Source organism: Dromiciops gliroides, chromosome 2 (assembly GCF_019393635.1).
Source record: "Dromiciops gliroides isolate mDroGli1 chromosome 2, mDroGli1.pri, whole genome shotgun sequence".
Lineage (NCBI taxonomy): Eukaryota > Metazoa > Chordata > Mammalia > Microbiotheria > Microbiotheriidae > Dromiciops > Dromiciops gliroides.
The window spans coordinates 153,943,308-153,967,056 of NC_057862.1; the positions used below are offsets into that span (position 1 = coordinate 153,943,308).

The following is a 23,749-nucleotide window of genomic DNA, read 5'->3' on the forward strand; positions in this document are numbered from 1 at the left end:
CTCAAAGAAAAAATGTGAATAATCTGCCCCTCCTCCTAGAAGAGCTCAAAAAAGAATTTAAAAATCAAATAAGAGGTAGAGTAAAATTGGTGGGGGGAATGAGTATGAAACAAGAAAATAATGAAAAAAAACCAACGGCTTGGTAAATGAGGCACAAAAAATTATTAAAGAAAAATAACACTTTAAAAAAATAGAATAGACCAAATGATAAAAGATGTATAAAAATTCACTGAAGGGAACTAATTAAAAAGCAAGTTTGACCACAAATAGGTACAAAAATTTACTGAAGAAAAGAACTCCTTAAAAAAATAAAATTGGCCGAATGAAAAAGTAGGTACAAAAGCTCAGTGAAGAAAATAATTCCTTAAAAATTAGAATTGGGCAAGTGAAAGCTAACGACTCCTTATAAACACCTCATTTTTCAAATACATAGAGAACTGAGTCAGATTTATAAGACTGTAAGTCATTTCCCAGTTGATAAATGGTCAAAGTATATGAACAGGTAGTTTTCTGATGAAATCAAAACTATGTACAGTCATATGAAAAAAAAGTTCTCACATATTGATTAGAGAAATGCAAATTAAGATACTCTGAGGTACCACCTCAGTAACTATCAGATTGAATAATATAAGAGGAAAATGGTAAATATTGGAAGAGATGTGGGAGAATTGGAACTCTAAAGCACTATTGGTGAAGTTGTGAACTGATCCAACCATTCTGGAGAGCAATTTGGAACTATGTCCAGAAGGCTATAAAACTGTGCCTTCGACTTAGCAATACCACTACTTGGTCTGTACCCCAAAGAGATAAAAGGAGAAGAACCTATATGTACAAAAATATCAATCATAGCTCCTTTATGGTGGCAAAGAATTGGACATTGAGGGGATGCATATCCATTGGGGAATGGCTGAATAAATTGTGAAATATGATTGTGATGGATTTCTGTTGTGTTAAAGAAACCACAGGCAGAATGATTTCAGAAAAACCTGGACTTAAATGAACTGATGCAAAGTGAAGTGAACAGAACCAGGAGAGCAGTATACACAGTAACAGCAATTTTGTGTGATGATCAATTATGAATCATTTAGCTATTCTCAGTAATACAGTGATCTAAGACAATTCCAAAAGACTAGTGATGGAAAATGCTATTCACATACAGAGAAAGAACTGTTGGAGTCTGAATGCAGATTGAAGCATACTTTTTTAACAGTATTGTTCTTGTTTTTTTAAAAAAATTTTGGTATGCATTTCATTTTACAACATGACGGATGTGAAAATATGTTTTGTATGACTGCACATGTATAACATCAAATTGCTTGCCTTCTCAATGAAAGGGGAGGGAAGGAAGAGTGGGAGAAATTTGGAAATCAAAATGTTTAATGAATTTAAGAATTGTTTTTACATGTAATTGGGAAAATATACCTTTAAAAAGTTATCACATGTTTTGGTTATAAATGAATTTGTAATTAGTGATATGTTGGGGAATGTGACAAAAGACAGGTATTGTATATCCGCTAAATTCCTAGTTCTGTGCTCATCTGTACAGTGAATCATACACATTTTGAGACCTGTCCCTTTCTTTGTGGAGTTTATAATATGAATGAGAATAAGCATTGGAAAACAAATTGTGTGGTATAAACCCAGGTCCCTAAAACTTTGAGAAATTAAGAAACAGAAGGCTAAAAACTTGCCTCAAGCCACATATGTGATCTAAACTTAGTTTAGCCTTCAAGTCACTCCATGTTTTGACTCCTAACAATATTTCTCACTTCCCTGCCTTCACTCTATGCTGTAGCCAAATTGGACTAATTGAGAAGGCAGCATGACGAAGTAGAGAAGGTGATTGTAGAACTTGATGTCAGGAAGACCCACGTTCAAATTCTGCTTCTGACAGTAACCGTCTGACCTTGTGCAAGCCTCAATTTCTTTAGTCTGTAAAATTAGGAGATTTAGATTGGATGGCTCCTAAAGGCCCTTCCAGCTCTAAATCTTTTGTCTTCGTTGCTGTTCTCTGAACACACGCCCTGTGACTACCCAACGTCGCTCTTGCTCTTTCTGCCTGAAGTGTGTTCTCAAACCCTGTAAACTCTTGCCTTTCTAGTACCTGCTGAAATGTGTAATGTCTGTCCTTCTTTCCTCACAAATAGCATTTCTTGTATGAGCTTCCTTACTGCCTCTCAGCCTGTATCTTATCAAATACTGTGGCAAGGTAAAGGCATTGGATTTTAAATCAGTGGCTTGTGTTTGAATCTCAGCTCTGTAAGTGTTTGTGAAAAGGAACATCTTTTTGTCTTTCCAAACTTCATTTTCCTCATTTGTAAAGTGCGGTGATAGGACTTGATCTTCAAAGGTTCTGAATTTGCTGTTCTTCTGCTACATCAGGGACCATTTCCTATTTGTCTAGGACCTAACACTGTTATGTACATAGGAAGTGCTTAAGATATAATGAATGAGGGGCAGCTAGATGGCACAGTGGATAAAGCACTGGCCCTGGAGTCAGGAGTACCTGAGTTCAAATCTGGCCTCATACACTTGACACTTACTAGCTGTGTGATCCTGGGCAAGTCACTTAACCCCAATTGCCTCACTAAAAAAAAAAAAAAAAAGATATAATGAATGAGCATAGATCTTCAGAGAACATAGGTTCAAATAGTTGGGAGTGGCTTAATGGAAGAGGAAGTGACAGGATGAAAGCTGGTCTTCTGGGATGAGTTGGATTTGATGTTAGTCACCATTCATCAAGTCCCTACTATGAGGCAGACTCTGTGCTAGGCACAGATTTGCTATATAGAAGTAAAGAAGGGGGGCAGCTAGGTGGCGCAGTGGATAAAGCACCGGCCCTGGATTCAGGAGGACCTGAGTTCAAATCCGGCCTCAGACACTTGACACTTACTAGCTGTATGGCCCTGGGCAAGTCACTTAACCCCCATTGCCCCGCAAAAAACAAACAAAAAAAACCCAAAACCAGAAGTAAAGAAGGCACACATTATAAATGGAAAAGATGGTGTCTTCAAAAGTATAGAAGCTAAAATGAGCTTGAAATAACTTTAAATGGACTTCAAAATAAGATGAAGAGTAGAAGGTTCACATTAGAGGGTAGCATGACCAAGTAATAGAGTTATGGAAGCATTTGATGATGAAACAGAATGAGTCTTGATGTGATAAGGCAAGGAGGAAGTTCTGTAATCAAATGCCTGTTATGCACAAGTCTCTGTGAGATTTTGGGAATATAAAGACAACAGTGTTTCGTTTTTGATTTGAAAGAGCTTATGTTTTATTGGAAAGAGTAACACACACAGATAAGCAAATGCCAAATATGTAGAAAACAGATATGAAATAATGTATCTTTGGATGGGGAAGGACTAGCAGGTAAGTGAAATCAGGCAAGGCCACTAGCAGGGGACCCTGGAGCAGAGCCTGGAAAGGAACCTAGGGGAAGGTGAAGAGGGGAGCACATTTCAACCAGAAGGCTGAAAAACCACAGAAAGAGGAGCTAAAATGTAGTATGTGAGGGATACCACGTAGGCCAATTTGGTTAGAACATGTTCTGTCAAGATGAAAAGTTAAGGGGGCAGCTAGGTGGTGCAGTGGATAGAGCACTAGCCCTGGATTCAGGAGGACCTGAGTTCAAATCTGACCTCAGACACTTACCACTTACTAGCTGTGTGACTCTGGGCAAGTCACTTAATTCCAATTGCCCTGCAAAAAAAAAAAAAAAAGATGAAAAGTTAGGAAATATCTATTTTGACACTCTTTGGAGGATGAATTAGAATGGGAAGAGACCACATACAGGAAAACTAGGTGGGAGGTTATTATAATAATTCAGGTATGAAGTCATGGGGGTGATTGTGTTGAGTGGAGAGAAGATAAGCGGATGCAAGGCATCTTGTGAAGGTAGAATGGACAAGGCAGAGCAACTGATTAGATATGGGGAGTGAGAGGAAAGAGTTGAGTGTGACTCTTAGCTACGGGTAACTGGAAAGGAATGATGGTGTCCTTAACATAAAAAAAGAAGTTAGAATGAGGTAGGATAAGGGGGAGTGAGTTCTGTATTAGACATGTTGATTTTTGAAATGCCTGTAGGACATCATTGTGTGTTGATTTCAGTATCATTTTCATGTTTGAAAAGCTAGTAACTGAGAAAACATCCTGTTTGTATTTAATAAATAAAATTGATTATACAGATCGGCTGGGAGGCTATTTTTAAAATCATGGAATAAAATCCTGTTGGCCACTTAATGTTGCATGATGTACTAAGAAAAACACCTTTGGCTTGCTTAATCCTTTCAAAGGTAGAAAAGAAGCTGTGGTTATTGACATTGAAAAAGCAGGAGACAGACATAAATGTATGCAAAGCTGTGGAAATACTGAAGAAATTTACTTACTATATTGCCAAAAACTTCTGACAGGCACATCACATCTTTGAAAGAAAGATTTGAATTATTAAAGCTGCCTTTGTATTTATTAAGTTGAACATCTACTGAGAGGATTATAAGGAGAAGAAATAAGCATGTAGATTTGCATGGGCATTATTTTTAATAAGTGCCCAAACTTAGCTGGCTGTAGTGAACTACCTACAAATAAATGGTTTCAATACCAGACATAGGTCATACTTTTCAAATATGTTTTTTGGGAAAATAAACACATATTCTTGGAGGTCATTTTGTTAGAAATTTGAAGTGTAATCCAAGGGGAAAAAATTGCAAAGATAAACCGTATTCCTAACAGAAGGTTCTTTGTTTTCATCTTATGTCAAGGAGCAAACATAAAATGGCAGGAAATTGTTGAGTTTGCTAATGTGCTATAAAAATCCTTTAAACTATTAAATAGATGGTAAAATAAAAATCGATTTAAAATTTTACATAGAATCGGTTTATTAATGTATTAAGTTTATATTTTATATGTAAGCAAATGAATAATAGTGTTGATTTTCATACAGAATAAATACTTAGCTCTTAGTCTTAATATTAAATATGTCTTAGTAGCTATATGACTGTAATCTACTTTGACTCACTATATATGTAAATGTACAAATTTTAAAAACTCATTTAAGATTCTCGGAACTATATATTAAATCAGTAGAGACAATGTGAGTTAAACCCAGTAGAGAAATACACAGAATTGGATTAAATTCTGAAATACTCTATTATTAGATATGTTGACCTTCCCTTCTCATCCGCCTTATTTAAATAAGGCAAATCAAGTTTTCCTCAATAATAAATATAGAAAGCAATTATTATCTTTTAGGTCATTTTCAAAATATTCCTTTATGCAGTGTGAAGTAGAGCTAATAACTTTTTACCCCATTCCCTGAAATTCTCTACTGATTTTAAATCGTAATTCTTCAGAAATGTTTTTAACGAAAGCTTTGGTGCCACTACCCACCCGTAAGGATTTACTCTTCAATTATGTGGGATTGTGGTAGATAGCAGATTATGCTTCTTTGCAGTTGATGCACTGCCTTAAAGGAACTGACATTTATGCTATTGATCCTCCAGTGATTTTGCATGTCAAGAATAGAGTAGAGAAATTTGTCATTTACTCTGTCTTAAAAGCACACAGAATTTGAATAAGAGGATTTTTTTGCAAACTATAAAATGCAGACTATAAATCTTGAGAAAAAACCTTGATGTCCTAAATGTTTTTCATTTATTTTTCTTACTCTAGGTGCTTGAAAAGGGACTGAAGATTTGATTCAAATACATTTTGAAAGTTTGAAACCAGAGATGCACTAGAATTTAGAGTGTTTCATTTGGTTAAGGTAAAATTATTTAATAAAATTTTACATGTCATACTGCATGTTTTCAAGTTTATATTTGCTGCTTATTTTAGGGGCACGGTTTAATGTTTTGGTTTAGCTTGGCATTTGCTGGTTTTGACTTATAATAATTTAAGGAATATCTTCACTTTTTAAATAGTGTTCTGTTCAACAACTTCTACCTTCAAAAGGGCATAAGACAGGATACTGAATGTGTTCTTTTTATAAACTCTACACTCAGAGAACTAAAATAGGAGCCTGTATTTCAACAGGACTAATGCCAGGTGATAAAAATGTGTGCAGTGATGGAAATATGAGGTCTGATTCTAGTTTATGCTCTATCACACATAAACCCTCATACATACGAATATGCTTGCATATCAGAAAGAGGGCTTGGTAACATCTAGGAGTAAAGGATCTTTCATTTTTGAACTAAAGAATTTGTTTTCTGAAATATTAGAAGACAAATCAGGCCAGGAAAATAAAAGTAATATTCATAATTACATGAGGGCTAAGTTTGTTCATAAAAGTTTTCAAAGTAAGACTATCAGTGGACTTGTTGCTTTTTAAAAAACCTTATTTTTCAGGTGTGATTTTTTTCATCTAATAGGTGAATAATTTGTTTATCGCATAATAATGAGGCTTTTAAAACATCTGTCATGGCAACATAAAAGGCTGAGAAAATGAGATTTTTTTAAGAGAAATCTTTTTAATGCAAAGTGTTTTGATTGTTTTATTGTTTATTGTTTCAGTCCTTGAAGTTTAAATTGAATAAATTTTTCTGTTTGTGGTAAGTGTTTGATACAAGTTTAGAGAATAATATTAAAGAAGAAATTAAAATTAGAGGCTAAAAATATTGTGCAAAATCTTAGACTCAATCTCTAGGCTGAAGAGCCTGTTTTATAATCAAGCCACATAGGGGATTTAAAAGGAATATTTTTTAAACATGATCTACATTTTTAGACATGATTTCAAAATGCTCTTTGCTTACTACCAGAGAATAATATTAATAAAACATTTAACATAGACTTTCTTGAAATTTGACTCAAATGAAGAATCCATTTGATTAAGAAAACAACCTCTTTTATCTTTAGCATACGAAATAACTTGAGGCATGGCATATTGGATTTCATAATTGACTTGTATGGTCTATTCCTTTATTTGTTTGCTTTCACATAAAGTCCATTTAAAGGAGTCCTTTCTTTGATTTAAGAAGGGGGAACCTAAAGAAATTTAACAAAAAGAAAAATAAACCAGTTTGCTTTCCAGAATGGAATATCAGGCTAGGAACTCAAATTAATCATATTGGCAACAGTAAGAAAGGGGATTAAAAAAAACCACAACGATTTTAAAGAGATCTATTTCATTACTCCCTATATTTCAGTATTCCCCATTTGTAATTTTCATGTTTGAATTCCTTAGCTTATTGATTAAAGTTTATAATATTGTATGGTTTAATTTGTCATTTCTAAAACAAGCCCAGTAGTGTTACTGACCCTTTACAAATAACAGACTGACATTTAAATTAATCATTTTCTTAAAGGTTTAGGGAAGATTAATTAAAAGACCTTTTGAGGGGAGTTTTATGCAAGATAATATAGACTAGGGCAGGAACTCTGATTTGTGTAGCTTTGTAGAATCTAATTCCTTACTTATAGTGAACATTTAATAAATATTTCAAAGAGAATGATGAATGAATGAATGAGTGAATGAATGAATGAATAAATGAATGAAGGTTGGGGGAGGTAGGGACTGAAAGGAGTTACCATAACTTGAGTAATGCAGTCGAAGAAGGTGCCCTTTGTGCCAGAAAGTTTTGCCTCTTCTTTGTGAGTAAATAATAATAGATTCATAATCTTAAGTATATTTCCTTGTTGGTGTATACTGGCATCATGAGCTTTATATTTAAATTAGAATAATCTTAGAATAAAAATGCCTGTAGATTTGAGTTGTGAGGGATAAATGAAATTAAACTACTGAAAAACTGATGGGAATCTTGAAAGCTTAACTCTATGAATGGAGTCTTGGCATCATAGCTACTGAGAAGTAACCTAGATTGGATCCCTGAGAAAAAAGTGGCGTTATTCATAGACTGATGCCTTGAAATTTATCTTTTAAGTAATGAACTATATAAAACAGTAACAGGAAGGAGCTGGTAATGATTTTTATTACTCCTAAAATCATGCCTCCAACATCGATTAAGTAGTTCTCTAAATAGCTATTTTTGTCTGTTTTTTATTTTATCATGAGTTATTAATCATTTCAAGGTTAGTATATGTTGTTGCATTTTTTTAAAAACCAGACACTGAGTCACAAGCAGTTTGAGAGAGTCATTGAAAGAATGTTGGGCATGCTTTCTTTATTTTTACTTGAACGTCCTTTCTGTCTTCTAAAGGTTCAGTTTAAATTTTTTTTTTAAGTGAGGCAATTGGGGTTAAGTGACTTGCCCAGGGTCACACAGCTAGTAAGTGTTAAGTGTCTGAGGCTGGATTTGAACTCGGGTACTCCTAACTCCAGGGCCGATGCTCTATCCACTGCACCACCTAGCTGCCCTTAAAGGTTCAGTTTAAGCCTTTAAATGTCTGGTTGGGTAAAATCATGCTCCCTACATGGGTTTATTTTTTTTCTTTTTCTTTTTTCTTTTTTTTGCTGGGCAATGAGGGTTAAATGACTTGCCCAGGGTCACACAGCTAGTAAGTGTCAAGTGTCTGAGGCTGGACCTGAACTCAGATCCTCCTGAATCCAGGGTCAGTGCTCTATCCACTGTGCCACCCATGGGTTTATTTTTAAATTCCCTTTGCTCATGACTGAAAGGTATCAGGTAAATTTCAGCCTTTTCTCGTTATGGACCCTGACCCATAGCAAAATATGTACCTCAGGCCATTAAGATCATCAGTTTGTAAGGTCCTGAATCTCCCAGTGGTTATCAACCAAGAAGATGATATTTAAAAATCCCTTTCTTTGATTCAACCATAGGAAATTTTGTTAAAAGATACACACTAGGGGCAGCTAGATGGCGCAGTGGATAGAGCACCGGCCCTGGAGTCAGGAGTAGCTGAGTTCAAATCCGGCCTCAGACACTTAACACTTACTAGCTGTGTGACCCTGGGCAAGTCACTTAACCCCGATTGCCTCACTAAAAACAAACAAACAAACAAACAAAAAGATACACACTATACCATGTATGTATTTCAGAACACATCCTGCTACTTGCTAGCAAGATTTTAGGAAGTCTGTGGCAATGTACCATCCTTTTGTGGTTGTTGAGTTGTTTCAATCGTGTACAACTTTCTATGACCCCATTTGGGGTTTTCTTGGCAAAGATAGTGGAGTGATTTGCCATTTCCTTCCCCAGCTCATTTTACAGGTGAGGAAATTGAGGCAAACAGGGTAAAGTGATTTGCCCAGAGTCATATAGCCAGTAAGTATCTGAGGCTGGATTTTGAATTCAGGTCCTCCTGACTCCAGAGCCAGAGCTCTATCCACTAGGCCACCTAGCTGATCTACCATCCTTCCTTTCTCCAAAAATAGATTTCTGGGAAGGACTTTTTTTTTAAAATGAATTTGCCTTCAAGAGAAGATATATTCATGTTAAATGTGAAATCAGGGCTCTTTTTAAAGAGTGAGAAATTGGGGTATAGAACTTATAAATATCAGGCTGCTATAACTAAATTTTAATTTTAAGGTTCCCTAGAGTAGTCTAAATGAGAACCAAAAGTAGCTTCGTGTGGAAAATTAATTCTACTCCCATTATCACCATTCTTTCCACTTTAAAACTATAAAAAGAGTCTTCTTGGAGGATAGAATATTCTGGAAGTACCCTTAGAAATCATCTAATTAGGATCACTTAATTTGAGAGTTAGGAGGGATGTCAGTGGCCATCTCATCTAAAACATACATGGGACGATGCCTTTCTACATCTTAATCAACAGTGGATAATCTACCTGGGCTGTTCATTCTCCTTTTGGACAACTTCACTTGTTATGAAGTTTGTCCTAATATTGAGCCTAAGCTCGTTTCTGCCGCTTACACCTCTTGTCCTGATTCTGCCCTCTGAGGTCAAACAGAACAAGTCTAATTTCCCTCCAGGAAGGTTAACCATCCTCACTTCCTTCACAAGTGAACCTCATATGACATGGACCTAAGTAAGGCCCTTAGCATCTGGACACACACTGGTTTATTATCAATGTCTTTCGTAAACTGTATGTCCAGAACTGAACATTCCAGTGTTCAACATTTGAACCGAACAGTGCAGATGAGTTCCTACCTGAGCAAGTGATGCAGTAGGACTATCACCTCTTTATTTCTTGGAACTATGCTTCCCAAAGCCTTTACCCTTTTCTACTTGCCTAGAAATGAGGAAAGTCTGATGCAAGAGAAATGACTTGTCCTAGGTCACATAGATAAGTAGTGACAGAATTGAGACTAAAATTTAGGGCTCCTTTTCTTCCCCAGTCAGGTATTCTTTCTATTATAATTTGCTCTATTTTTCTTATCCTCACCTTAGCTGATGGTTCAGGTTGAAAATCTTCCCCAAGTAAGAGTAATCAAGACTATTTTCAGGAGGAACAGCTCCTATTTGGACATTTTTACACATACATAGACTCATTTAATTTTGTTTGCTGATTGAATATTTCCCATTGACTTCCTCAGTGTCAAAGGCAACATCCCAGCAAACATTTCTGCAGTGACTGTAAAAGTGCCACATGACTATATTCCAGGCCTCTATGCAGGGAGCAGAGCTTTCTTTACTATAGAATTTTGTAACAGATGCTATGAAACAGACTATTGTACAGGCAACTAAAAGTTATTATATATTTGACAATGCAGTATACGTTCTGACCAAAACCATTTTGCATTGAGTGTTACGAAACAAATCAGCAGACGGAACAGAAAAGCCACATAGAAACAGCCGCAAAGGGAATTGTGGTTTTGAATTAATTTTGAAAAATAAAGGTAATTTAATTCACAGAATCACAAAAATGAAAGGGATCCCAGCACTCATCTAGTGCAATCTACACCTTAAAAAAAACCCACATTCCTAGGGGCAGCTAGGTGGCGCTGCAGTGAATAAAACACCAGCCCTGGAGTCAGGAGGACCTGAATTCAAATGTAGCCTTAGACATTTGACACTAGCTGTGTGACCCTGGGCAAGTCACTTAACCCTCATTGCACTACCCCCATGCCCCCCAAATAAATAAATAACCAAATCCCCTCGGCTCAGTGCTAACTAGTTGTCATCCAGCCTCTGCCTGAAGGCCACCAGTGAGTTACTTCCTGAGGGATCCTACTGTTTTTATATAATAGCACTAATTATTAGGAATTCTTTATATCTGCCCTTTCATTGCCTTTTGTTTGTTTGTCTTTGAGGGAAATGAGGGTTAAGTGACTTGCCCAGGGTCACATAGCTAGTAAGTGTCAAGTATCTGAGGCCAAATTTGAACTCGGGTCCTCCTGAATCCAGGGCCCATGCTTTATCCACTTCCATTGCCTTTTGGCAACTCCCACCCATTGTTTGTGGTTCTCCTGTCAGCCAGCACTTCAGGTATTTGAAGAAAGCTATCATCTCCCTTTCCAAGTGTTCCCAGCAAATACCTCCATGTCCTTTAACCATTCTTCATGTAGCCTGAACTCAGGACCCCTTTCCGTTTTGGTTGCCATCCTCTAGACACTTGCCAATTTGTGCTCTTCCTAAAATGTTTCTGGAACCAAAAAGGATCCTCCAGAGGTCTGAACTGGACTGAGTCAGTGGAACTATCATCACCTTATTCCTGGTCCCTTTGCATCTCAAGTCGTTACAAATGCTTAGATAATAGAGAGCACTGAAGGGTACTTCACAAAACATGATAATAAAATGCTAACCTGATGTTTGCTAACTTGTGACTTAATAGGTACTGTGGAACAGTTTTTCTCCCCTTTGAAAATTAGGTGGGGGAAGAAAAGGAAAATAGACCGCCAAAAATCTCTCTTTTATGAGATTTGGGGAGCTCTCATAAATGCCATATCTACATTTGAGGCTAAGAATATGACAAATATGCGGCAGCTAGGTAGTACGGTGAATAAAGCACCAGCCCTGGATTCAAGAAGACCTGAGTTCAAATCTGGCCTTAGACACTTGACACTTTCTAGCTGTGTGACCCTGGGCAAGTCACTTAACCCCTCATTGCCCCCACAAAAAAAACCAAACGAATAAAAACCCAAAGTGTTGTTTTGTTTTGTTTTTCTCTTTTATCCAAGCCTGTGATTTTATTGTTGTGTACAGATCCCTGCATCTGTAACTTCATCAAAATCATCTCTATACTCCCATCAGAATAAAACAACTGAACATCTTTGATTAATCCAAGCTTTGCTTCAGAGTCCACCAGATAAAGTACTGACCCCAAGATTCTTCTCCATTTGCTCAGTTACTGTTCAACTAGTCATGGAAATAATCATTGACCCACATACCCAGGTCCTAAAAGGAAGTTAAATGAGTTCATAGAGAGAGGGCAGCAGGTCCAAAAGAAATACAATGTGTTCTGCGTTTTTTAATCATCTTTTTGTTTTTAATTTCATGGGAATTTGTATTTCTAGGAGACTGTTATCTCTGTTTACCACAGTTTTATTATATTAGCCTACTGAAATGGGATATCGTTAAAGAAATAGAAATAGGAGGCATAAAGTGTGGTATTGATAAATGAAGAGGAGCCACTTCAGCCAGAATAGAATTTTGAAAAAAACAAAAACATTTCAAAACCAGCTGTCCTCATCCTGTACTCTTACCTTCCACCTCTACTGATTCAGGCTGGCCAAACCTTCTTGTCATTCTCTACATAGGGTTTTTCCTTGGATTTCTGACTCTTTATCCCCATATCCACAAAGGCCTTCCCGTGACACCATATCACGTCTCTCTCTTTAGTATTCTCTCCTAGTACGGGTTCTCATTACCTCTCACTTGGACTACTGCGATTGCCTCCTAATTGGCCTCTTCTGGTTCATGTCTCTCTCCAATCCAATCCATCCTCCACACAGCTGCTGACATGATTTCTATGAAGTGCAGATTTTACCATGTTATTCTCCTTCTCCATAAACACGGGGAGCTCCCCCATTAACCTCTAAGATCAAATAGAAATTCTTCAGTTTGGCCTTTATAAAGCCCATCACAACCTGGCAACCTTTATTACACATTACTTCCCTTTATATACCCTTCAATCCAATAAGAATGACCTTCTTTATATTCCTTACGTGTAGTGCTTCATTTCCAATTTCTGTCCCCCAAAGCACATCTTAGGCCCTGGAATGCACATCCCATGCTTCTGAAGCCTCTTTGAATCCCTGGTCTCTCAATACTTAGCTTATCTACCACTTTCTTTCTATATGAGACCTTTCCTGATTTTCCCCTAAAATGTGGGTGTCCCCTAAGCTTCTCTCCTGGACCATTTTCTCTTTTCTCTCCAATATCTTCGTGATTTTCCTTGGCTTTCATTATCATCTCTATGCTGATGACTCACAAATCTACATCTCTATTCCAGTATCAACAACTTACTGTGCATTTAAAAATCTTTCTTCAATTAACAATTTTCTCTTTCAATTTCCCCCTCCACACACCCACTGGAAAAAGAAAAAGTAAGCTTTTGTAACAAATATACATAGTCAAGCAAAACAGTCAGCCATGTCTAAAAACTATTTGCTTTAGTCTACACCCTGAGTCCATCACCTCTCTGGTATTGGACATTCCAAATTAGACGTCCCAGGTACATCTTAAACTTAATATGCTCATTACCCCTCCCTTTCCCTTTTGTCCAATCTATTTGGTTTTATTGGGTCTTCCACCATTCTTTCACTCTCCCAGGTATGTTACCTTGGTGTTATCCTCCGCTCTTCGCTTTCTCTTACCCAGCATAATCAATTGTCAAATCTCCTCCATGACATCTTTCATATCTGCCCTTTTCTCATTTCTCCATCACCTCTTGCCTGAACTGTTGTAATTTGTCTCCCTGCTTCAAGTCCCTTTTCTTTCCAGTCAATTCTCCACATAACTGTCAAAGTGACTTTTTAAAAAGACTTTTTTCCAATTACATGTAAAAACACTTTTTAACATTTGGAGTGTTTTTTTTTCAATTCCAAATTTTTCCCTCCTTTCCTTTTCTCTCCCCTCATTGAGAAGGCAAGCAATTTGATATAGGTTATACATGATATAGATTATATAGTCATGCAGAATATATTTCCATATTAGTCTTATTGTAATAGAAACACAGACCAAAAAAAAAAAGAAAGAAAAGAAAGAAAAAAATATGCTTTGATCTGTATTCATACTCCCATTTCTTTCTCTGGAGGTGGCTGGCATTTTTCATTATAAGCCCTTCAGAATTGTCTTGGATCCTTGTATTGCTGAGAATAGTTAAGTCATTCATGGTTGATCATTGTACAATATTGCTGTTACTGTGTACAGTGTTCTCCTGGTTCTGTTCATTTCACAAAGTAACTTTGCTTTCGTTCAGAAATGACTTTGTCATTCATTCAACTCAGTAACTTTCCATCTGAGATCAACTATGACCTCCTGATTGAAGAAGATCCTTCACAGGTTAGCACCCCCCCCCCCTGCCCCGGCCCCGCCCCCTGCACTGGTTCAGCCCTGTTATGTCTCAGACTACAGTCTAGCCAAATTGACCTTCTTGCTTTCTTTCTTTACACACTAACTCTTCCCTCCCATCACTCTGCCCTTGTACTAGCCATAGACTTCCTGCCTGGGTTCACTCCCTATGTACATATCTTCCTTGATAGAGTATACGAGAAGAGATATTTTTTTATCATTGCCTCTCCAGAACATAGACTAGTGCCTAGTACATAGTGAAAATTATTGTTTATTTATTGGAAACTAATTCTAGCAAAGTAGATTGGCACTTGTCTATAGAACCCAATTGACTTCCACATGGTTAAATAGCTAGTATGTGTCAGAGACAGGACTTGAACCCATCCCTTCCTGCCTGTCTCACTCACTCAAAACCCATAAAATCTAGTCATTATATTGGATATGTAAGGGGAAAGAAACCTCACCTGGTTGCAAGCTTGAAAAAGAAGTCCCTGAATAAGGTAACACATTTATGAAAGGTTTTAAAAGGTGACCTGGGCTTTGAGATTTTGGGGGAGAGCAATTCTATATCGAGAAAAGCACAGGAGTAAAGATTCAGAGGCAAGAGAGCATAGCTAATTAGCCAGTAGAGTTTGACTGGAATAGTGGAAAATGAGGCCATAAAGTTAGATTTAGGCTGCAGTGTGTGTTTCTGTTACAGGGGTTTTAGGGTAGTCATAGAATCTTAAATTAGGAACTCAGAGAAAACCTTGGATTAATTTGCTTTGGTTTAATGGCCAGAAGTATTTCCAGAGGGAACCATCAAAGAGAGTGTCTTTCCTGCTGTATGTGACCACAAGACAGGGTTGAGGTATAAGAAGGTCAGAGTTGGGTTGGTATGACTAGACATGTTCAGATTCAGAAGGAACCAGAATACAAGATGTCTCTGAAGAAGACCCAGACTCTATGAAGGGGAAGGAGGAGGATGTGTATTTTCTTTTGGGGCAGTAATAAATGTTAAATCTTTATTTTGATTGAATTTCAAAAGCAGGTTCACAGGCTCTTTGGAAGCTGATGTTCTAGGAATTAGGGAACTTAACATTTAAAAGAAGATTCTGGGTCACTGCTTTCAGAGAAAATAGAACTAGTTAATTGGGAAAGTCCTTTCAGTAGAATTTCTTCCATAGAAGATGTAGTAAGAGCATTTAATATCTTTTGCTTTGGGAGCTAAAATTAAAAGGTCAAAACTAGAATTTCTAATCTATTCTCCATGTGAGTCCCTACATAGTACATTTAAAAAAAAAATCATGGTTATGAGTCACTTCCTATAAACACACCTACATGAAACCTTTTCTGATTCCCTCTGCTCCCTGCCACTAGCTGCTAGTGCCTTCCTTCCCTAACCACCTATTTTGTATATAGTTTAAATACTTGTGTACCTTTTGTCTCACCTCTAAGCACAATGTAAGCACCTTGGGTAGGAACTGTTTCATTTGTGGTCTTTATTCCAACTTATCCAGTGCAGCGCCTTATGGGTTGGTTATGAGTTCAGGAATATACAGTGGATAACTAGAATAGCTTTCTAATTAGTGTTCCTTCCTCAGGGTTCTCTCCTTCAATCAATTCATCACATAACTACCAAAGTGATTTTCCTGAAGACCATGTATGATCATGTCATTTCCTTACTCAGTCAACTATACTGATTCCCTTTTATCACCAAGATCAAATATGAGCTTCTCTGTTGGCATTTAAAGCTCTTCAGTCTGACCCCAATCTACTTTGCATCTTTTCACATTACTGCCCAGTCAGACCGTCATACTTGCTTTTCCTTTTGCACAGTACCCATCTCCTACCTCTATACCTTTACTGGGTGTCCTCCTTCCTGGGAATGTAATTCTTTCTAAGTTCCCAGCTCTCAGAATACCTAGCTTCCCTGAGAACTTAGCTCACATGCCACCTACCACAGGAGGCTTTTCCTCATGCCTGTCGCTACTAACTATCCCTCAAAATTATCTTGTATCTATTTTGTATATACTAAGATATTTTCTCCCCAGCTAGATTGTAAACTCCTTGAGGGCAGGGAATGATTTTGCTTTGAATCGTTGGGAACTGACAAATAATAGGCACTTTAAAAATTCTTAATGATTTAAAATTTTTTAATGATTAATTGATAGTAGCAAAACTTTAAAAAATGTTTCAGAGCTTGTAAATCTAAAGTATTGTAGTTTCCTTTAAAATTGGTAGGAGTTCAGGGGCAGCTAGGTGGCGCAGTGGATAGAGCACCGGCCCTGGAGTCAGGAGTACCTGAGTTCAAATCCGGCCTCAGACACTTAACACTTACTAGCTGTGTGACCCTGGGCAAGTCACTTAACCCCAATCGCCTCACTAAAAAAAAAAAAAAAAATTGGTAGGAGTTCAAAGGTCCATCTTGGGAAGCTATATAAACTCGGTTTTTTTCATTGCTTAAAGCACTTTTTGGAACTTTTCTTTTGATAAATTCTCATGGTAACAGATTTTTTTTCTTTTGGGAGTAGAGAGACTTTGTATTCAAGTGAAAAGAGTAGAGTTATAAGGCCTGATTGCTGTGATCTTGGTCAGGTCAACCTTTCTTGGCTTCAGTTCTTTTATCCGTAACATAAAGCTATTGGACTAGATAATCATGAATGCCTGCATCTTGTAGAAATTGAGTCATAAGTAGAGCCTTACACTGGGAATCAGGAAACGTGAATTTAAATTCTTATTGAAGTATTACTTTGGATAAGTAAGTCTCTTGTGGCCTTAATTTCCCCATCTGTGAAATGAGCGATTAAATTACTGTTTCTCATGTCTCCTACCTTAAAAAATTAGATGGTAAATTAGACAGATAAAGCATTTTAAAGTTTGCAAAGCCCTGTATGTATGTTATTGTACTTCATCCTCACAACAACCCTGTGAAGTAGGGTCTATTATTATCCCCTCCCCGCTTTTTTTTTTTTTTTTAGTGAGGCAATTGGGGTTAAGTGACTTGCCCAGGGTCACACAGCTAGTAAGTGTTAAGTGTCTGAGGCCGGATTTGAACTCAGGTACTCCTGACTCCAGGGCCAGTGCTCTATCCACTGCGCCACCTAGCTGCCCCCCCTCCCCGCTTTTTAACAAATGAGGAAAACAAGACTGACACATGGAATGCTTTGTACGGGGACCACACAAATACTGTATGACGCAGTATTCAAAGTTAGGTCACCCTTTTTCTCCCTACTACACTCCCTAGCTACAGATTTGTGTTCTATGAGGTAAGGCCTTTCTGGACCACCCTTCAGAATGCACAGTGGAGGTCTTTGAACCTTTGTCATGTTCTCTCCTTTATTGTTTCATTGAATAAGAAATAACACTATTAATACCATTCTCTGCTTTTAGGTAGCAATCTGCCAGAAACATTTTTATTTAACATATAATGAACCTACATCCAGTCCATTTCTAGTTTAGAGGAAGTTGTTCAAACCGGCACAATCCCCTGCCCCACAACATGATTTTCTGCCCCAGGAATATGTCAGGAGACATTTATAGGAATCTCAAACAGGGAAAAGGTATCTCAAAATGTAGCCTTGGTTAATATTCCAGAACTGAGCCATCATTTTTCTTTCGCTTTCCTCAAGGAGTCAGTGAAGTTCCTTCCACAGATCTATATTGAAAATCCAAATTCAATGTGGAAGCATTTTGTATGGACGGTGAACTTGTTTCAGAATTGTATAGGAGAAGGAGAAGGGAGTTAAAGTTCATTTTTTAAAAGTTCAGGGTGCTTTTCATTATCCCAGTCTTCTCTCTGAAAGGTCCATTGTATTTTGTACTGTATAGTGACAAGTCATAAAACACTCCCATCTCAGAAGAGCAGAAGTTGTAGGTCATACAAAGAACAATGGCTCGGGGCATAGTGGGCTTGGGTAGACGACAGTGTAAAGAAAGGCAGAGGACAAATAGTGTGAAGGATAGCACATTGAAACAGAAGATTTGCTGGTCATATGGCTAAAGTAAGGGGTAACCGTTAGTGGACAGTTCTTACACTTCATTGGTGTCTACTTAGTGTCAGGATATCTAGAGGAATGCATCTCCCTCCCCCTCAGATATTTGGGTGGGACCCTCAGTGGGGAATTTATGGCCATATATAGTCTATACATGGTCATATATAGGCTAAAAAAGTGGGAATGGGTTTCAGTCTGCATGTTGGAGATAGAATCCATATTAATGAGATCACAGATCCTTTGAAGTATTATTTTTACTCATGAGAAGTCAGAGAAAGCTATCAAGTGACATTTGAGTTGAATTTTAAAGGACTGGTAGAAATAAAACTGGCAAAGTGAGGTAAGATATTACAGACAGAGGGGACAGCTTGAGCAAAAGCATGGAAGTCTGAGATAATAAGATTTATTCCATGGTCAGATAATAGTCCAGTCTGTCTACAGCATAGAATGAATGCTCAGAATAACATGGGATACAGCCAAAAAAAAAAAAAAAAGGCAAGATGATACAGTCAAAGTTGTGGAAGGCCAAGAATGCCAGTGAAAGACTGAAATGTACTTGGAATTTTTGAACAGAGGAGTGAGATAATCAGCTATAGCATAAGTAAGATTATTGTGGCAGTGATGTGAAGGATGAATTGCAGTACAGAGAGAATGGAGGCAGGTAGTCAAGGATAGTAACAAGGGCTTGTATTCATGTTTAAGAATATGAAGGAAAGAATGGAAGTGAGGTGTTGCAAAGTGGAATAGATAGGACTTGGTAACTGGCTGGATATAAGAGATCAAGAGTAAAAAAAATAATAATAATAATAACACCAAGGTGGTGCACATGGGAGATCAGTGAGTCGTTGTATCATAAATAGAAATAGTCTGAAGTTTGGAAGCAGGAGCAGATTATGCAGTGGTGTGCTGAAGACCCAAGGGCCAGTTCTTCATTTTTATTTTGTGCCATTAGACCTTGAAATTAGCAAACACTATAGATCAGGACTTGATTTGTCAGTTTGTTGATTGATTGTCTGGACTTAAAAAAGTGATGGAGAAAATGTTAATAATGCAGATTAAAGGGGCAGCTACGTGGTGCAGTGGATAGAGTACCAGCCCTGGATTCAGGAGGACCTGAGTTCAAACCTAGCCTCAGACACTTAACACTCACTAGCTGTGGGACCCTGGGCAAGTCTCTTAACCCCAATTGTCTCACCAAAATAAATAAATAAATAAATAAAATAATGCAGATTAAACTGAAAAGTGTGTTGTGCCTTCTTTTCTTCTGCCTTACCCTCCCCCCCAACCCCCATTATCCTAGCTGGATGGATGGATGGATGGATAGATAGATAGGCATTGACATTGATATGTATCTTTGTCTTAAAGGTATTTGTATAGTTACACAGTAATTCTGATGTTGGGTAAAAATATTTCCTCCTTTATGTTGTTGTTGTTTGTCCTTAATTTTGAAGAGGACCAATGACATCATGACTTGTAGTAAATTGGATTTAAGTGAGGGAGGGCTGTGCGAAGTCACCAGCCTCACTCCATCCTCTGGAGCCATCTATGTCCAGTAGCAAGATATACATCAGGATGACTGGAGATGGCCCTAGATGCAGTGGGAGACCTTGGCCTTTTTAAGCTAAGGTCTTTCCCAGGTGTCAATTTGCCTGAAGCAACACCCATTCAGTGATTGAGGCTAGGTAAGAAGTGAGGCAAAAAATGGCCTCTTTTACCTAGTTCCTCCCCTTCCCCCCAAAAAGAATCGGAGAGGGGAAGACCCTCAGGGGTTCTGGCCAAAACAGAAACAGTTGCTATTTATAGTCACTCTTGAGCCATCAAAACCCACCTCTCCCCTCTACTACCTTGGTTCCCTCTGAGAGTAGGCTCAAACATCAAGTGGTTGCTACATAGCTTTCAACTCACCAAGGTCACTTTCTCGTGCAGCATAATCAAGAAAAAAGTCATTCCCTTACTTGCGGAACAGTTTTTTGGTTGTAGATTTTTCTGTTTCTGGGCTGAGCAAACAGGTTGCTTCCTCCTCAGGGGTGTGGTGTTCAGGGCTGCTTGTTTTTCTGATCATTTAAAAATCTACGTTTAGGGCGGCTAGGTGGCGCAGTGGATAAAGCACCGGCCCTGGATTCAGGAGTGCCTGAGTTCAAATCCAGCCTCAGACACTTGACACTTACCAGCTGTATGACCCTGGGCAAGTCACTTAACCCCCATTGCCCCGCAAAAAAAAAAAATCTACGTTTAAATACATAACCTAGAACTTTCTGTCAAGTGAATGAGATCATCCTGAGTGAAATGTGATAGAAATGAATGTCGTCGTTGTTGTTGTTGAAGTGGGGTTTCTTCATGTAAATATAAGTTGACTGACAACTTTTGGTTTACTTTTTTAAAAAACCTGTAATATATTACTTCATTGGCCAAATTAATTAAACTATGGGAAATGCTTATCACCTTCATTTTTACAGCTCAAAGCCTGGTGCTAAATAATCTGTGACTTAGAAGTTAATTGAATTTTTTACCTTATCAAAATAGAGTGAAAAAATATTTAGATGTTAGTAGTTGAATTTATTCGAATCTTTTTTTTTTTAGGTTTTTGCTTACTAGGGAACTTATCTATTTTGTAAAAATGTTGGAAGATTTGAAGCTCAGGCCATTGTTCTGACCCTTCACTAGGTAACTGCCAGCAAATCACCCTGTAACTCTTGATTGTGCTCATTTGCAAAATAGGAATGATACATGTTTTACCTACTTCATAGGGTTTCTGTGAAGAAAATAATCCCGTTTTTACAAAGCATCATACAAATGTGAGATTATGGTTGTTCTTTATCTTTGTTTTAAAAAAATGTGATAGATTCTGTTTATGGTGATTCTAAGGAACCAAACGGAATACATTAAAAGGAGAGGCAAATATGAGTAAGACTTAGTGAAGGGTCGGTGTTGTTTATTTTCATAGCTTTTATTTTGTATCATGATGGTCAGTATTTTTACAAATGAAGGTCTAGGTGGAGTGATTGCCTTATTTGTTGCTAACACAAAACTGGGAGGGAAAGCTAGCATGTTGAATAAAGACAAGATTCAGAAACATTCAAGTCATGTATGATGTGCTGAATCGAATAACATTAAATTTAGTGGCAATAATGGTAAAACCCTTCACTTGAATTTTAAAAAATCAGCTTCACATGAGTAAAGTATAGCCAAACACTTCTTCTGAAGAAGATATGGGGACTTTAGTGACCTTGAAATCTCATCCATTTCCTTTCTGCAGCATTTGACCTTCTCATCTTAGGCACTGCATCCTCTCTGGGTTTTCATAACACTGTTCTCTTTGCATTCACTTCCTGCCTCTCTGGCCACACTTTTTCAGTCAGTTTTGCTGAATCATCATCCACAGAGTTCTTCCATGTACATGTACAACAAGGTTTTATACTGAGCTCTTTCTTCTCTCAGTAGATAGATAGATTGACAGAGAGAGACAGACAGGCAGACTCACTTGATAACACCGGCTCAATTTTCACGCCTATGTAGATGAGTCTCAGATCTATGTATTTTACTTGAGTCTCTGTTCTCAACTCTAGTACCATATCCACCAGGAGGACATCCAATCTCAAACTCAATATGTTCCCGATAGAACTGATCCTTCCCCTAAAACTTTTCCCGCGTCTTAACTTTCCTACTTCTTCTGAGGACATCACTATCCCTCTACTCACCCAAGTTCACAACTTCATGTGAGTCATCTCAGACTGTTCCCTCTCACTAATCCCAGTATCCTATCAGTTGTGAAGTTTTGTCAATTCTACCTCGAGATTAAATCTCCCATCTGTCCTTTTTTCTCCATCAGCCAGTCAACAAACATTTGTCAAGCATTCACTATATGCCAGGCACTGTGCTAAGAGCTAAGGATACAGTGAAAGGCAAAAATATCGCCCCTGCTCTTAGAGAGGCCACAGGAGCTGATGGAGTTAGGAATACACATAGCTATGTACATAAAGATAGACACAGTGTAAATGGGAAGTCATTATTTGTCCTCTGTTCTGGAAGAGGACCATGACATTGGGGTGATGTCATGACTTGCACTAAATCGGATTTAAGTGAGAAAGGGCTACACAAAATCACCAGCCTCACTCTCTCCTCCAGAGCCATCTGGCTCTAGTGGCAAGATATATATCAGGATGTAGGGAGATAGCCCTGGATGTCTAAAACAATTGGGGTTAAGTGACCCCGGGGTCACACAGCTAGTAAGTGTCAGAGGTGAGATTTGAACTCAGGTGCTCCAAACTTCAGGGCCAGTGTTCTATCCACTGTGCCACCTAGCTGCCAAATGAGAGGTATTCTCAGAGAGAAGGCACTTAGCAACTAGGAAGGCCTGGGTGTGGCCTCTGAAAGAAAGTGGTATTTGACAGAGTCAAAGTAAGCCAGGGGAAGGCCGAAAGGGAAACCATTAGACATGGGGGACTACCAGTAAAAGGCATGGAGCCGGGACATGGAGTGTCCTACATATGGGAGGCCAGTGCCACAGAACTAGGGAGGATGTGCAAGGGAACGGAGAGTATGAAGCCTGGGGCAAGCTGTGAAGGTCTTTAAAGGGGAGTCGTATTTAACCCCTGGAGTAATTAGGAGCCACTGGAGGGAGGATGGCTTGAGGCAGGGAGAACCCCCCACCCCCACCCCCAGGAGTAGGGCTGTGGGTCAGGCCTTCACCCTCCTCCTCCCCCTTCTCCACCTAGACTGGCCTCTTCATGATGTCCTTGCGTCTGGCCCTTTCTTTCTCTAGACTGTCCTCCACACAACGACCGGCTGATATTACTAAAGCATAGCTATGCCTGTCCCTCTACAGTTCAGGAGGCTCCGTGGATTCCCCTGTCTTTAGGACCAACTGTAACTACCTTTATTGGGCTTATAAAGCTCTTTACAATCTGACTAAAGCCTACTTTCCTAGGCTTTATTGTACATTCCTTTTTGAAATTCTATCTTCTGGCTAAACTCCCCTTTAACATACTGTCTCCTTTATTCATGCTTTTCCACAACTCTGCCTCCCCAGTCCCTCCCAGCCTTTAAAGGCACTCCCTTTTCACTTCTGCCCCCAGAATCCCTAGCTTGGATCAAAGCTCAACTCAGGTGATGCTTCTTAGAGGAAGTTTTTCCTGCTCTACACCTCCCTTCCTCCCTCCCCTAACCCCACTAGCACCACCCCTACTAGTGGCCTCTCACAAATGATTTTTATTTTATATTTAATTGTCTATGCCATGCCTAATGGAATATTTTTGTTGTTGTTCAGTCTTTTCAGTTGCGTCCAATTCTTCATGACTGCGTTTGGGGTTTTCTTGGCAGAGATACTGGAGTAGTTTGCCATTTCTTTCTCCAGCTCATTTGACAGATGAGGAACTGAGGCAAACCGGGTAAAGTGACTTGCCCAGGGTCACACAGCTAGTAAGTGTCAAGTGTCTGAGGCCAGAT

At 38.3% G+C, this 23,749-nt stretch overlaps 1 protein-coding gene across 2 annotated transcripts in view; it reads left to right on the top strand.

Annotated features, from left to right (window-relative positions):
- GLCE (glucuronic acid epimerase) overlaps positions 1-23,749 on the top strand; it is a 146,710-nt gene that overhangs the window by 49,053 nt on the left and 73,908 nt on the right. For both annotated transcript variants that reach the window (XM_043984621.1, XM_043984620.1), the window contains exon 2: positions 5,668-5,761. The gene's annotated coding sequence lies outside the window, so the exon portion shown is untranslated. The remainder of the gene's footprint in view (positions 1-5,667; positions 5,762-23,749) is intronic.